Source organism: Eschrichtius robustus, chromosome 4, assembly GCF_028021215.1.
Source record: "Eschrichtius robustus isolate mEscRob2 chromosome 4, mEscRob2.pri, whole genome shotgun sequence".
Taxonomy (NCBI): domain Eukaryota; kingdom Metazoa; phylum Chordata; class Mammalia; order Artiodactyla; family Eschrichtiidae; genus Eschrichtius; species Eschrichtius robustus.
This window is the reverse complement of record NC_090827.1, coordinates 151948185-151965620: the sequence shown is the minus strand read 5'-3', so window position 1 is coordinate 151965620 and position 17436 is coordinate 151948185.

Here is a 17436-nt window from a genome sequence, read left to right as displayed (position 1 = left end):
CACACGCAGAAAAACAGAGAAGAGTACAATCAACTCCCTTGTACTGTCACTCAGATTCAACAATTATCGACGTTTTGTCACTGTGACTTCATCCATTCACAGCCACACTTTTCTTTCTGGAATATTTTAAAGTGTATCAGATATCAAGTCCCTTCACCTGTAAATATTTCAGGCAAGAAAAACAAGCCAAAACAGGGTATCCAGATTGGGAAGGAAAAATGAAACTACCCCACGTACAAATGACACGATTACCCACACAGAAAATCCCAAGGACTGACTTCCCGGGACTCAGGATCTAGGAAGCTCAGAGGATATGACCCCAAAAAGTCAATCACATTTCTATCTACTAGCAATCGACCACTGGAAACTGAAATTTAAAAAATTTACAATAGCCGTGGGTTTAGGAGTTCCTTCCTTATTCCTAGTTTTCTGAGTTTTTATCATGAACGGATGTTGCATTTTATCAAATGCTTTTCTGCATCTACTGGTGTGATCATGTGGTTTCTTTGGTCTGTTCCTGTGGTCAATGGTGATAATTGGTGTTGCAATGTTGAACCAGTCTTGCATTCTTGGGATAAACCCCACTTGGTCATAACGTTTTTGTTCTTTCTATATGCTGCTAGATTCGACTTGCTAGTATTTTGCTGAAGATTTTTGCATGGTTGTTCATGAGAGGTATTGTTCTGTAGCTTCTTATCTGGTTCTGTCTCTGTCCGCTGTTGGAGTTGGGATAATGCTGGCCTCGTAAAATGGGAAAGTGTTATCTCTTCTATTTTCTCAAAGAGATTAGGTAGAATTGGGGTTACTTTTATCTTTAGATATTGTGTAGAATTTGCCAGTGAAACTATCTGGGTTTGGAGTTTTCTCTTTTGAAAGGTCATTAACTATGGATTCAATTGCTTTAGTAGATAGAGGGATATTCAGGTTATTAGTTCTTGGGTAAGTTTTGATAGTTTGTGGATTTCAAGAAATTGGTCCATTCACTGAAACTGTTGAATCTGTGTGTGGAGTCAACCCTAATCGTCCTTTTAATGTCTGTGGGCTCCGTAGTGATGGCTGTCTTTTACCCCTCTTATTGGTAGTTTGTATCTTCTCTCTCTCTTTTTCTTTTTTTCCTTTTCAGTCTAGCTAAAGATTAGTCAATTTAATTGACTTTTCCAAAGAGCCAATTATTGATTTCATTGATTTTATCTAAAGTTTCTCTGTTTTTAACTTCAATGATCTGGGCTTCATCTTTATTATTTCCTTTCTTCTGGTTGCTTTGGGTTTCTTTTGCTCTTATTTTTCTTGTTTTATAAGAGGGAAGCTTAGATCACTGATGCAGTCTTCCTTCTTTTCCAATACAAACACTTAATACTATAAATTTTCCTCTAAGCACTGCTTTAACTGCAATCCACAAGTAATTTTGATATTTAAAATTTTTCATTTTCATTTAGTTCAAAAATGTTTTCTGATTTCCCCTGAGATTTCTTCTCTGATCCATGAATTATTTAGAAGTTTGTTAACCACTAAGCATCTGGGGTTTTAAAGATAGCTTACTGTTATTGATATCTAGTTTAATTCCATTAGTGGTCAAGAACATATTTTTATGTAAGTTGAATTCTTTCAAATCTCTTAGGTTGGTTTCATAGCCCAGGATGTGGTCTCTCTGGAGAGTGTTCCATGTGCATTTAAAAAGAATATGTATTCTGATGTCGCTGGATGGAGTGTTCTATAATGTCATTTAGGAACATTGGTTGATGGTGTTGTTCAGGTCTTCTATTTCCTTGCTGATGATCTGTCTGCTTGTTCCACTGATACTGAGAGAAGACCGCTGAGGTCCCTGCATAGTTGTGGGTTTGCAATTTCTCCTTCCAGTTCTGTGAGTTTTTGCTTCATGTGTTTTGAAGGTCATGTTGGTTACGTTGTTAAGTGAATACACATTTAGGCTTTTATGTCTTCTTGATTAATTGGTCCTTTTATCATTATGTAATATTTCTATTTACCCCTAATAGTTTTCCTTCATCTAAAATTATTATAGTCACTTCAGCTTTCTTCATTACTGTTTCCGTGATCTTTGTTATGTTGAGGTATGTTCCCTCCATAACCACTTTTTTGAGAGGTTTTTTTAAAATCATAAATGAATGTTGAATATTTTTCAAAAGCTTTTTCTGCATCTATTGAGATGATCATGCATTTCTTATTCCCCTATTTGTTAATGTGGTGTATCACACTGATTGATATTGAACAATCCTCGCATCCCTGGGATAAATCCCACTTGATCATGGTGTATGAGCCTTTTAATACATTGTTGAATTTGGATTGCTAATATTTTGTTGAGGATTTTGGCATCTATGTTCATCAGTGGTATTGGCCTGTAATTTTCTTTTTTTGATATTTTTGTCTGATTTTGGTAGCAGGGTGATGCTGGTCATAGAATGAGTTTGGAAGCATTCCTTCCTGTGCAGTGTTTTGGAATAGTTTGAGAAGGAAAGGTATTAACTCTTCTCTAAATGATTGTATAATTCACCTGTGAAGCCATTTGGTCCTAAACTTTTGTTTGTTGGAATTTTTAAGAAACTACTGATTCAGTTTCATTACTGTTAATTGGTCTTTTCATGTCTTCTATTTCTTCCTGTTTAGTTTTGGGAGATTGTACATTTCTAGGAATTTGTCCATTTCTTCTAGGCTGTCCATTTCATTGACATGTAATTGTTCATAGTAATCTTTTATGATCCTCTGTATTTCTGCGATGTTAATTGTAACTTCTTTTTCTTTTTTTTCTTTTTTTGGCCGTGCTGCACGGCTTGTGAGATCTTACTTCCCTGACCAGGGATCAATCGAACCCACACCACCTGCACTGGAAGTGTGAAGTCTTAACCACTGGACTGCCAGGGAAGTCCCTCCCTTTTCATTTCTGATTTTATTGATTTGAGCCCTATTTTTCTCTTAATGAGTCTAGCTAAAGGTTTATCAATTTTGTTTATCTTTTCAAGAAACAGCTCTTCATTTCATTGACGTTTTCTATATTTTTCAGTCTTTATTTCAATTATTTCTGCCCTGATCTTTATGATTTCTTTCCTTCTACTAACTTTGGGTTTTGTTTATTCTCTTTCTAGTTCCTTTAGGTGTAAGATTAGGTTGTTTATTTGAGATTTTTCTTATTTCCTGTGGTGAGATTTTATTACTATAAACTTCCCTCATTGAACTGCTTTTGCCATGCCCACAGATTTTATTTTTGCTTTTTGGTTTTTGGGGGTTTTTTTTGGCCATGCTGCACAGCATGTGGGATATTAGTTCCCCAACCAGGGATCGAACCTGTGCCCCCTGCAGTGGAAGCACAGAGTCCTAACTACTGGACCACCAGGGAATTCCAGATTTTGGATCGCTGTGTTTTGGTTTTCATTTGTCTCCAGGTATTTCTTATTTCTTCTCTGATTTCTTCAGTGATCCACTTGTTGTTTAGTAGCATATTGTTTAACCTCCACATGTTTGTGTTTTTGTTGTTTTTTTCCCCCTTATAGTCGATTTCTTGTCTCATAGCATTGTGGTCAGAAAATATATGATTTGATATGATTGCTATGATTTCAGTCTTCTTAAATTTTTTGAGATTTGTTTTGTGGCCTACCGTGTGATGTGTCCTGGAGAATGTTCCATGTGTGCTTAAAAAGAATATGTATTCTGCTGCTTTGGATGGAATGTTTTGTATATCTCTATTAAGTTCATCTAATCTAATGTGACATTTAAGGCCAGTGTTTCCTTATAGATTTTCAGTGTGGATGATCTGTCCATTGATGTAAGTGGGAAGTAAAAGTCCACTATTCTTATTGTGTCACTGTCAATTTCTCCCTTCATATTTGTTAGTATTTGCTTTATGTATTTAGGTGCTCCTATGTTGGAGATATATATATATGTATATATATATATATATATATATATATATATATACCTCATGGAAACCACAAACCAAAAATCTATAATAGATATACACACAAAAAAGAAAATAGGAGTCCAAACATAACACTAATGATAGTCATCAAATCACAAAGGCAGAGAGCAAAAGAAAAAAGTAACAAAAAATAATTATATATACACATATATATATGTATAATTTTTACTCCCCCCCCCATTTAATGTTTTTTACATCATATTTTACATTATTTTGTTTTATGTATCCCTTAACTACTTGTTGTGGATATAGATGATTTTTACTGCTTCTGTCTTTTAACCTTCTTACTAGCTTTGTAACTGGTTGATCTATTGCCTTTACTGTATATTTGCCTTTACCAATGAGATTTTTCCTTTCATAACTTTCATATTTCTAATTGTGGCCTTTTCTTTTCTGCTTAGAGAAGTCCCATGAACATTTCTTGTAAAGCTGGTTTTATGGTACTGAACTCTTTAACTTTTGCTTATCTGTAAAACTTTTCATCTCTCCATCAAGTCTGAGTGAAAGCCTGCCAGGTAGAATATTCTTGGTTGTATGTTTTCCCTTTCATCACTTTAAATATATTATGTCACTCCTTTCTGTTCTGCAGAGTTTCAGCTGAAAAGTCAGCTTATAGCCTAATGGGAGTTCCCTTGTATGTAACTTGTTGCTTTTCCCTTGCTGCTTTTAATATTCTCTCTTTATTGTTAAGTTTTGCCATTTTAACTACAATGTGTCTTGGTGTGAATGTGTTTGTCTTCATCTTGTTTGGGACTCTCTGTGCTTCCTGGACTTGGATGTCTGTTTTCTTTCCCACTTTAGGGAAGTTTTCTGATATTATGTCTTCAAATATGTTCTCTGTCCCTTTCTCTCTCCTCCTATAATGCAAATATTAGTACACTTGATGCTGTCCCAGAGGTATTTTAGACTGTCCTCATTTATTTTTTTTTTTTCTTTTTTCTGTTTGCTTCAGTGATTTCCACGACTCTGTCTTCCAGCTCACTGATCCATTTCTCTGTATCATCTAATCTACTGTTGGTTCCTTCTAGTGTATTTTTTATTTTAGTTATTTTATTCTTCATCTCTGTTTGGTTCTTCTGTTTTCTAACTCTTTGTTAAAACTTCTATCTTCTCACTCTGTTCATCCAGTCTTCTCCCAAGTTCTTTGAGCATCTTTACAACCATTACCCTGAATTTTTTCTCAGGTAGATTGCTTACCTCCACTTCACTTAGTTTTTCTTCTGGGGTCTTATCTGTTCTTTCATTTGGAACATGTTCCTCTGTTGCCTCATTTTGCCTAATTTGCTCTTTTTATTTCTATGTATTTGGTAGGTTGGTTCCATTTCCCAACTTTGGAAGAGTGGCCTTTTGTAGGAGATTCCTCTGGGGTTCAACAGGACCCTCGCCTCTGATCACTAGAGATATAAGCTCTAGGGGTGCCCCCTATGTGGGCTGTGTGGGTCTTTCCGTAGTGGCAGGCTGACTACTGTGGGTAGCCTGGTAGGCTTGGCTGGCCCCTGGTCCAGTTGGTTGCTAGACCCAGCCTGTGTGAAGTCTGCTGGCCACTGGTGGGTGGATCTGTGTCAAAGATACAGTGTCAGCCTGCTGGTGGTCAGGGCTTGTTCATGATGTGGCTGGCTGTGGAGCCCAGGTGTCCCAAAGCTGGTGCCGGCCCTCTGATGAGTGGTGCTGGATCCTGGGGTGGCTGGCTGAGGGCCCAACGTGTCCCAGAGCTGGTGTTGGCCTGCTGGTGGGCTGTGCTAGGATCCAGGGAATCTTGGGACTGGTGCCTGCCCACTGGTGGGTAAGGCTGGCCCCAGGGCGGTGCACTGGTGTGTAAAGCCAGGTCCTGGGCCCTCTGGTGGGCAGGGCTGTGCTCAGGGGTGTCTGTGGGCCCAGGGGTCTGTTGGTGGGTGGGGCTGGGCCCCAGTGCTAATAAGCTAGATGGAGGATTCCAAACGGGTGCTTGCCAGCCCCGGTGCCCTCGTGGTGGAAGGAGCTCCTCCCAAGTGGCCGCCACCAGTGTCTGTAACCCCAGGGTGAGCTCCAGGTGCCACCCTGCGTCTCTGGGAGGCTCTCCTAGATCAGCAGGTGGCTCTGACCCAGGGTCCTTTCAAATCACTGCTTCTGTCCTGGGTCCCAGAGCATGTATGATGTTGTGTGTACCCTTTAAGAGTGGAGTCTCTATTTCCCACAGCCCTCTGGCTCTCCTGAAAGCCAGCCCCTCTGACCTTCACAGCCAAATGTTCTGGGGCTCTTCTTCCTGGCAGGACCCCTAGGCTGGGGAGCCCAGAGTGGGGTCAGACCCATTGCTCCTTGGGGAGAACTTCTGCAATTGTAATTATCCTCGCATTTGTGACTATCTCTCCTACATGTCTTGTTGTAGTTCCTTCTTTATATCTTTAAATGTGGAAGATATTTTCTGCTAGTCTTCAGGTCTTTCTCATCAATAGTTACTCTGTAAATAGCTGTAATTTTGGTGCACCCTTGTGGGGAGGTGGGCTCAGGTTCTTCCTACTCCACCATCTTGGCCACTCCTCTCACAGCCTTTAACTTTTAATTTAATTCTATAGCTATATTGAAAGTGGATTTTGTGTAGATAGCATGTAGTTGGATTTTTCTTAATCCAGTGTAAAAATCTCTGTCTGTTAATTGGTGGTTAGACCGTTGACATTTAATGCAATTACTTATGTGTTAGGATTCAGGGCTAACACTTTATTATTCCTGCATGTTCATCTCATTTTTGTTCCTCTGTTTTCCCTTTCCTGTCTTCTTTATGATTATTTCTATTTTTTTTTAGTATCCCACTTTATCTACTTTTTTTTTTACTATGTCTCCTTGTATAATTATAATTTTTAATGATTGTTCTGGAGATTACAATATAGATACCGAACCTGTCGCAGGCTATTTAGAATTAATATTTTTCCACTTCTAGTGGGATGTAGAAAACTTTGTACCAAACCACCTTTACCTCTCTTTTTAGTTGTAGTTGTCTCATTATTACAACCACATAGATTCAAAATTCTCTCAGACAATGTTATAATTTTCACTCTCAACTATCATATATATTTTAAAGAAGTAAGAAGAAAAATAGGGTTTTACCCAGATGTTTATGTTTTCTCTTGCTTCATTTCTAAAGTTCCAAGTTCCATTCTGGTATCATTTTCACTCTGCCTGAAGAACCCCCCTTTAGCATTTCCTTCAGAGCAGATCTGCTGGTGACAAATTCTCTTAGTTTTCCTTTGTCTGAGAATGTCTTTATTTTGCCTTAATATCTGAAGGACATTTTTGCTGGATATAGAACTCTGGGTTGACAGTGCATTTCTGTCAGCATTTAGAACATCTTGTTCCACTGCCTTCTTGTTTCCATGGTCTCTGACAAGAAATTCACAGTCTCTTGTATTATTGTTTCCCTATATGTAATTACTTTCCTCTAGCTGATTTCAAGGTTTTTTCTTTGTCTCTGGTTTTCAGTGGTTTGATTATGATATTTCTGGGCATGGATTTATTTGAGTTTATCTTCTTTGGAGTTCACTGGGCTTCTTGAATCTGTAAATGTATGTCTTTCAGCAGATTTTAGAAGTTTTGGGTCACTATTTCTTCAAATATTTTTCTATACTTTCTCTTCTTCTTCTGGGACTCCATGTTGTGGCATATATCATGTCTTCATTCCTTTTTATTGCCTAATAGTATTCCATTGTACAGATATACCACATTTTGTTTACCCACTCATCTGTTGATGGACATTTAGATAGTTTCCATTTTTTGGCTCTTGTGAATAAGGCTGCAATGAACATTCATGTACAAGTTTTTGTGTGGACATACGTTTTCATTTCTCTTGGGTCTGTACCTAGGAGTGGAATTGCTGGGTCATAGGTAACTCTACGTTTAATCATTGGAGGAACTGCCAAACTGTTTTGAAAGTGGCTGCACCATTTTACATACCCTGTAGCACTGTAGGAGGGTTTCAATTTCTCCACGTCCTTGTCAGCACTCATTAAAAATAAATTACCTGACTTTTTGATTCTAACCATCAGTAAATTACCTGACATTACTGAATTTAGTCAGTAAATTTACTGAATTTAGTCAGTAAATTACCTGACTTTTTGATTCTAACCATCCAAGGGGTGTGAGATAATATCTTGTTGTGGTTTTGATTTGCATTTCTCTGATGACCAATGACATTGAGCATCTTTTTTATGTGTTTATTGGCCGTTTGTATATGTTCCTTGAAGAAATGTCTATTCAGATTGTTTGCCTATTTTTAAACAATTGTTTGGTCTTTTTGTTATTGAATTTTAAGAGTTCTTTATATAGTGAATATACAAGTTCCTTATCAGATATATGATTTGAAAATATTGTCTCCCATTCTCTGGGATGTCATTTCACTTTCCTGATAGTGTCCTTTGAAGCACAGATATTGTTAACTTTGATTAAGTGTAGTTCATCTATTTTTCCTTTTGTTGCTGGTGCTTTTGGTATCATATCTAAGAAGTCATTGCCAAATCTGAGACTATGAAGATTTACCCCTATCTTTTTTTTCTGGGTTATATAGTTTTGGTTCTTACATGGTTTTCAATCCGTTTGGGTTAATCCTTGTATTTGGTGTGAGGTAAGAGTCAAGCTTCATTCTTTTGTGTGTGGATATCTGGTCTTCTCAGCACTGTTTGTTAAAAAGACTATTCCTTACCCATTGAATGGTCTTAGCAGCCTTGTCAAAAACCCGTTGACCATAGACACATGCTCTGTTTCTGGACTCTATTCTAGTTCACTGGTCTCTGTGTCTGTCCTTGTGCCAGGACCATGCCGTCTGAATTACCATTGCTTAATAGGCTTTGAAATTGTGGAGAGTGATTCCTTCTACTTTATCCTTCTTTTTCAGGATTGTTTTGCCTATCCTGAGTCCCCTGCAATTCCACAGAAATTTTAGAATCAGCTTGTCAATTTGTACAAAGAAGTCAGTTGGGATTCTGAAAGGGATTTCAGTGAATCTGAAGATCAATTTGGGGAGTAATGTCATCTTAAAACAATATTAAGTCTTTGAAAACATGAACACAGGGTATATTTCTGTCTCTTCGGGTCTTCATTTCTCTCAACAATGTTTTGTAGTGTTCACTGTACCCGTCTTGCTCCTTCTTGGTTAAATTTATTCTTACGTATTTTTTAATGGGATTTTAAATGGAATTGTATTCTCAGTTTCATTTTCAGATGGTTTATTAAGATTACAGTTTTGAATTTCATTTCTTTGATTTGCAATTTCATTTTTTTCTCTTATGCTAAAAATCCTGTTTCCTAATGACATTGCCATGACTACTTACATGCCTCATCCTACAATATAGCTACAATAATTTCAGAGTGACAGTGCCCATATCTGTGTCAGCAGTAGGTCACCAAGTGTAGTTTAAGGTTTAGATGCAGCTCTTCTGTTTGTCCTTAGGCTACAATTCACTAAGTGGACACATCAAACACTGGGTGTTGCAGTCACGTGGAGTGACTCCTTTTCCTGTGTTAGGTCCACTGGCTCCATTTTGCTTTAAAATTTTGTGGATTGATGTTTTCCTTTTTTATTCAAATTTTTATTATGTAAAACCTTTACATAGTTCCAATGTCAAAATCATATGACCCAGCAGTCTTACCTCCGTCTCAGCCTCCACCCTGTTCTCTCTGCTTTAATTCATTGTCAGTTTACCTTCTCATCATTCCTTTCTGAAAATACAAGCAGGCAAGCGTAGCTGTTCATATTCTCCCCTCTCTTCCCCCAAAGAGGGGTACCACCCACCCTGCTCTGCACGGACCCACATCACGTGGGGTCTTTCACCCTCACACCCTCTCACTCCCCACAGCTCCCCCTCCTGGTAAGTCTGCTCGGCTGGGCAGCCCCTGGGGTGAAGGGAGAGTGCCATCGTATTTGGCTTTTAAATGACCCCCCAATGCCCATTCGTCCTGTGAGAGGCCCGCATTTTAAGGCTGCTGCATTGGTCCTTGAGGTTGGTGGTTGAAGCCACCACATACAGCTACCGCTAAAGCACCACCAGTACCACCTGCCGTTTGCTGGGTCTCTTCTGTGCCGTACACCGGGCCGGCCACTCCCTCCACACCCATCACTTTGCAGGTCTTGGAAAACTCCGTGTGGCGGCATGTTTGGTCTCATGGCAATATTTTCAGTCCATCTATTCATTTGACACACAAATCTGAAGCACAGTGGTGAGCACTGCAGGGCCTGGGCACCCGTACAGGGATGACTGAACCAGGGCACAGAGTTGCAGAGGCTGCGGAGAGAGCTCGGGAGATGTGACGCTGCCACGGCCCTTACCCAGACCCTGGGGAGCCCACGGTGGAAGGGGAGGTGGTCTGGGACGGGTGGTCTGACAGTCCCCTGCAGTGCCCGACTCCTCTAGTCTCCTCTCCTGGGGGTTCTTGTCCCCCAGCCTGCCTACCGTCTGCTGGATGGGAGCCCAGAAAGCAAGGAGCCCACGGCTGTCCTGCTTCATGTCTGGGCAGGGCCGCCGAGCCTAGATCTGGGCTGGCTGAGCCCCTGGTATGGGGGATGCCCGTCCACCACAGTGGATGAGGGTTCTGGAATCGTTTGGGTGTCCCTGCCAGGTCTTTGAGGCTTTCCTTCTTGTGAGTTGGTGAGAACTGGGTGGGCCTTTAACGAGTGGAATCCGTGACGACCACATAGGTCCCCAGTCTCAGTTTACCAATCTGAAAAGGGGGTGATGCAAGAATTAGAATTGCTTCGTTCTGGCGGGCGTCCTGGAAGTGTGTATGACACGGCTTGGCTTGTAGGAGGCGCCTGGGGCCTGACCTCCCCCGTTTCATCCTGGTCACCTCTCAGCTCCATCTGTCAGGCTGACCACAGTGTCCGAAGGCCGGAGCGCTGGTCCTGTGAGCACCTCCAGCCTCTCTTGGCATCAGGGCCGGAGTCCCAGCTCTGAGGCAGAAGGACCTTTGCAGGAGGAGGGTGTGAAGGGAGGCTCAGCGAACTGCAGAGCTGGCGCGAGCCCCTGGCGGGGGGCGGGCTGTTCTGCCCGGCAGCCGGGACGGAAGTCCCGAGCTGTCCGTCTGTGGGACCACCCTGGTCACGTGCTCACACGTGGGGTGGGACATCTGGCCGAGGGCAGCCGCCAGTGTCCCTCTGCTGGCCTTGGAGCCTGCGGCCTGAGCCTGCGTGGACCAGGGGGAGAAGCTTGGGGAGACACAGGGTCTGGGTGGCCCCGTGCGGGGGATCTGGCACAGTTCGTGGGTCGGGCCTCACCCCAGTGTCCCCCTCCGAATGAAACAAAGCTTCCTGCAGCGCTGGAGGCTGTGCTTGCCGGCACTTGCGGCCTGGGGAGAGTCTCCGAGCTTGGTTGGAGCTCACGGGGGTCCAGGCTGCTGCGGGAGCTGAAATGTGAGCAGCAACCCAAGGGCCTGCGCTGGGCTCCTGCTCAGGGGTCCTCACACACCACCCTGCTCCAGGGTTAGCAGGGGTCTCAGTTCCAGAGCGGCGTCAGTCAGTCAGTCAACAAACCTCCACAGGGCCTCAGGACACAGCAGAGAGCAAGCTCGGTGGTTTCTGCCCACAAGCTTTCAGCCTGGAGGGCAACGTGCCCAGGCAGGCGAGCGGGCTCCAGTGGGCCCTGCGCCCGGGGGAGGGCCTCTGAGCCGTAGCCACGGGACCAGGTGGCCCCTCGAGAGGGAGGAGGTCAGAGTGGAGGAAGGCCCTGGGTCGGGGGCAGGCAGGAGGGGAGGCTGGAAGGGGGGTGAGGGAGGGGGTGGGCTGCACGGGAGGGATGTGAGTGGGGTGCAGGGTCTGAGGGCTCATAAGGAGGTCCCTGTGGCTGACCCGAGGGGCCAGGGCACAGACAGGGCCAGTGACCCTGTGTAGGGTGCAACGGAGGGGGCAGGTCCTGTGCGTGTCCAGGGTCCAGCCGGGGGGTTTGCGGGTGGACGCAGAGGGGTGGGCCTTCTCCTGAGACTGGAGGTGCGGGAGGGGCTGGGGGAGGGGCCGGGGGCTGGGCGGCCCCTTGGTCTCATCGTGTTTATTTTTATTTATTTATTTATTTGGCTGCGCGGAACCCGCGCCCCCTGTATTGGAAGGCAGAGTCTTAACCACTCGACCACCAGAGAATTCCCTCGTCAGGTTTATTTGCACAGCTAAGTGGACACGTTGAGGAGACAGCTGGATTTTGGGGTCCAGAGTCAGGGGACCATCTGGGCTGAGAGAGAAATGGGGTCACGGTGCTACGGCCACAGGAGCAGTGAGCCCTGGGGTGGCAGGTGGGCAGTGAGCAGGGACGCGGTCTGAGCCCGGGTCCTGGGCACTAGGGGCCCCGCCTGCCCTTCCATCTGCTGGGCGGACCCGGGCCTCCCGGTCCACCCACCCCACGCTGGCCACGCTCCTGCGCCTGGCATCCAGCGGGCCTGACGGCCCCCCCGAAAGTGCCCACCAAGCACCCCTGTCTTCAGGCTCCAGGCCCAGATTCAGGGCCCCTGAGCTCGGTGGACTCTCTCCAGGGCAGACGGTGTCTGGGCCGGAGTGGGTGCCCCGCTGGGCCAGGGCCTGCTGAGAGGGGATACAAGTGGTGCCAGCAGGACGACCCCTGGTCTGGGGAGGGGAGTCACTGGTGACCTTGGAAAGTGCTGGGGGTGGGGCAGGAGGAGCCTGGGCGCCGGCTGGGCGGGTCTCGGCGGCTGTGTCTGGGTTCCCAGAGCCCCAGGGGGCCTGTTCTCTGTGCGTGACCCCTACCGCCACCCCGCACAGAGTAGAACCAGCCCCGCGGTCCTCAGGAGTGTAGGGGGGGCGGTTGAGGCCCTGCGGCCAGCCCCGCCCTGAGCTCCTGCGTGAAGGTGAGGCACTTGGCAGGCGCAGCTCTGGTGATGCAGCCGCTCCCCAGGTGGTGCCGTGGACCGTCAGCAGGTGTGGCTCACATCCAGCTTCAGTCCTCGGAAGCAAGGGAGATCGACCCGGTGCCCTGTGGCCTCCCCTAGGCAGGGGCTCCTGGAGGGGGTGAGACCGCAGCACCAGCCCTGCCTGCCCTGCCTGGCCCGACCCCACAGTGTGCAGACCAGTTCCGTGAAGTGGACCTGTCAGTACACAGACCCGTCCCGCTGGTCTGCCCCTCTGGAAAGCCTGACTCACGCGTGGTCCTGGGCACACTTCAGAGCGAAACCCACGGCGGGTGGAGGTCCGTCCTGGGCAGCGCGGGGACCCTCAGGTCAGGACACCACAGTGACTGCAGTGTCCTCTGGGCCCCTCCATCCTGGGAAGAGAAGCCCCCACTGCAGGGGCCCGGACGACGCAGCCCAGCGCCCCTGAGGGTCTCCGAGAGCCCGTCACTGGCTCCAGATCGGATCTTAGTGCTTCCCGCGCGCGCGAGTGTGTCTTGGGGGCCTTTGAAGGATGCGCAGGAGAGAAGGGGGCGCTTACAAAGGGTCCCGTGTCCACCTCGATGCTGAGCAGCAGGGTCTGATTTTGCAGTTACAGGAAGGACAATAATGCGGCAGGAGACTCGGGACCGAGGCTCTGCTTGACCGAGAAGCCACCGGCTTCGATTGATTCTGAGGCATCAGTTCTCTGCAGCAGCGGGTGGTCTGGGAGCCGCTGGTGTTTCCCCCTGTGCAGCGAAGCGCCGCCTCCGTGTCAAGGCCGAGGACAATGGGCCCTAAACTGCCCTCCGGCACCAGGCCAGGCCTGAGTGTGCACGCTTGGCGGGTCGGAGCCTGCGCCCCGCTCTGTCCTCCTCAGGGCCCGGCTGGGTGAGAGCAGCCCCCTGGCTGGGCTGCCGGGACAGTCCGAGGGTGGGGGTCCAGGTGCTCCGGGGCGTCCGTGCTGACGTGGCCCTGGGTCAGGCTGGGCCAAGCTCGGGGGCTGGGTTCCCTGGGGGCTCCTGCTGCCCCCCTTTGTGCCGACTGCGGCCGTGCGCTTGGCTCTCTCCCGTCACCCCCGCGCCCCCCAGCCCCCCAGCCCTCTCCTGTCTCCTGTCTCCTGTCTCCTGCACGCTTCCTAGGCAGGCCTTCTTCCTGGGCTCCAGGCCTGTCCACCCGCTGCCCACTGGACAGGCCCGTCTGCGTGTCCCGCCGCCCAGAGCCCCTCTCCAGACGCACATCCAGAGAGACTCCTGGGCCCCCCGAAGGCCCCTGATGCCCCCCGGGGGGCATTACTTACCCTTCCTGCCCACCTCTCCTCACTTCCACTCTGACTCTCCTGCTCTGGACCCCTGGGTATTGGCCGAGGGGGCCGTCCCTGGGGACCCTCCTGAGAACCCCAGGGCTGGCCAAGCCCTCTTCACCTTGGACTTAACTGCACACAGACCAGGAGGTGCCCTCCACGTCCGCCTGCATGTCCAGCGCAGCCCCTACCGGCCCCCTCTGAGGTCCCGCAGCCCCTGCTGGGTGTCGCCTCTTCTCCAAGGCTTATGCAGACCTCCCGCCAGGGGAAACGGGGTACCCCCGGGCACGGCTCGGGATGGGGCACTGGGTGGTGGGAGCGTCTCTGTCCCGGGAGCAGGCACCCAGCACTGAGGCCAGTGACCGTGCAGGACAGATCGGCCGGTGGCGGCATGAGACTCAGCCGCTCGGCCTCCAATTCGGGGGGGAAAGCCCCGTGGGAGCCCTGTCCTGCCCGCCCGGGGGTGCGACCCCATCGGGCCACAGGGCCCCCAGACACTCCCTGGCCAGCGGGTCAGCCGCTGGGACCTTAGGCCGCCGTGTGTGGGTGGCTTGGGGTCCCGGGGATCGCGCTGCCCAGCCCCGGGCTTTCACGCACACGAAGCCCAGCACTGCGGGCAGGTGTGCGCTGGCTGCCCGCGTAGGCACCCACCTCCCGGAATGAGGGCCTAGTAAGTGGGCCAGGCAGCTTCCTGTAGATGACGTCTTTGCGAAATTGGGGACCAGAAACAGGAGGCCCCATAAATGGCACTTTTATTACTGTTGCCAGGAATAAAATAAGGCCCGGGAGACGGAGCCACTGTTTTACAGGGGCCATGAGTCCCCTTCTCTGCTTTAAGTGTCTGTCACATTAAGGGGAAAATACAGCCCACCTGCCACCTCCTGCAGGCTGAGCTGAGCGGCCTCAGCCCCCCAGGCCTCGGGTCACCTCCCTCCTGCCAGGATGGGGGGTTCAGGCCTGGCCCCCAGGCTGCACTCGGGCTGGGGAGGCCTGGAGCCAGCACAGCTGTGGGTCAGCGCACCGAGCCCGAGCTGGGGCCAAGGGAGCTGCATTCTCACGGGCCTGTGGCCAGGAGGGTAGACGCTGGAACAGCACGTGGTGATGGCTCTGCTGGCCTGGGGGCCTGGTGCCCCGCGCGGCCGTTGGGAGGCGCCAGGCCTCTGAGAGGAGCCCGCTGTAGGCAAAGCACCTTGTCCACAGGGCGCCAGGTGGGAGAGCAGGTGGGCAGGGACCGGCGGCCTCAGACCCCAGGCCCTCCGGAGGGCTGAGAGCAGTGCCAAGTGCCCGGGGCCCCATGGAGGGCTGGGGACCCGCAGGCTGGAGTGAGCTCGGCCGAGGCTTCGGGCAGTGACCGGACGGGGTTGGGGGAGGGGGGCGGCGGTGACCAACGAGACTCCTTCAGATGGAGGCGTCGGTGACTTTCCCCCGGCACGTTGATGTCCCTCTTCTGCCGTCTGCGGGGCAGGCAGGTCTGGACACCAGGGTGTGTGTGTGTGTGGGTGTGTGTGTGTGTGTGTGTCCATGTCCTGTGCCTCCACCACACACAGCGAGGCCTGGACGAGGGGCTGGGATTGGAGGAGGGAGCTGCGGGCTCCAGATCCAGCTGCTGCAGCCAGAGGATTGGGGAGGGGGCTGGAAAGACGGGGGCACCAGGCTGGGTGGGGTCACGGCCAGGTGAGGAGCTCTGTTCAGAGGGCACAGGGGGCCTTGGGAGACCCCGGGGCTGGGCCTGGAGATGAGGGAGCCGGAGAGATGCTGGGGGTGGGAGCACGGGCCCAGCGCAGGGGTCCGCCCGGGGCCGCCGCGTCCTCCACCAGAGCCTCCACTGCCGAGCCAGTGAGGGGACACACAGCACAGCCGCTGCTTGAAAAGCGTCGGCCAAACGGTGAATGTGAGATTACTGTTTGGAATAAATGGTGCTGAAGCCGAGCCTCACTGTTAGTGGCTCTGGCGTCTGCAGTTTGCTGTCTCGTGGCCTCTCTAACCCCCTGCCCACGATTGGCATCGGCTTGTCTGTGGCAGGGTTGCCAGATCGCCCTACAGCTTGGAGTCACGCGTGGACTGCATGCTTTTGCCCGGGCTCTGCCCACCGTCCCCGTGGCTCTGCACCAGGTTGGCCAGGACACTGGCCTCCTCCAAGGGGCTCCTGCAGTTCCCAGATGCCCTCTGCTGGGTGGTGCTGGGGCCACTTGAGCCTGGGCCCTCTCACCAACGTGACCATGTTCCTGGTTCGTGTCCAGGCACAGAGGAACAGGAAGGATCCCAGGGTGCGAGCCACGCAGAGGAGAATGAACCTGCTGGGCAGTCTTGACTAGAGGCCCTCTTCTCCCTGGCGCCCCTGCACCACCCCCCATCCCTCCTCAGCCCTCTGGCCCAGCAACTTGATGACCCCTTGACGCCTCTCAGGCTACAGCTCTTGGGAGAGTGAGGGGTGGAGTGCACCCCGCTGCATCCCATGCACTAGAGGGACAGAAAGGGGGCTTCATGCCGCTTCAGATGGAGAGAAGTTTTTGACGGGCAGCTGAGCTGATCCTATGGGCAGAAGTTGATCCTGTTGGGCAGAAACATGGGTGCCAAGTGACTGAATGTGATGCTATCACACATCTTCATGGCCTCAGCAGCTGGAGGTTTTGTTCTTTGTCTATCTCTTGTCCAAGCTGTACCACCACCATCATCACCACCATCACCATCATCAACATCATCCTCATTACCATCACCACCATCATCACTATCACCACCACCACCACCATCACCATCACCACCACCAACAACACCATCACCACCATCACCACCATCACCATCATCACCATCACCACCATCACCACCATCACCACCACCACCACCACCATCATCACCATCATCACCATCACCACCATCACCATCATCATCACCACCACCACCATCACCACCATCACCACCATCACCATCACCACCATCACCACCATCACCACCATCACCATCATCACCACCACCATCACCACCATCACCACCATCACCACCACCATCATCACCATCATCACCACCATCACCATCCTCAACATCACCTTCATTACCATCACCACCATCATCACTATCACTCCCACCACCATCACCATCATCACCACCATCACCATCCTCAACATCACCCTCATTACCATCACCACCATCATCACTATCACTCCCACCACCATCACCATCACCACCATCACCATCATCATCATCATCACCATCATCAACATCACCACCATCACCATCATCACCACCACCACCATCACCCCCATCACCACTATCACCACCATCACCACCATCACCTGTGACATTTCTCAAGTGTCTCCTGCAGGCTAGATATTTTGCACATTTATTCCTCACCCTAAAACAGCCCAGCCAGAGGGCTGTT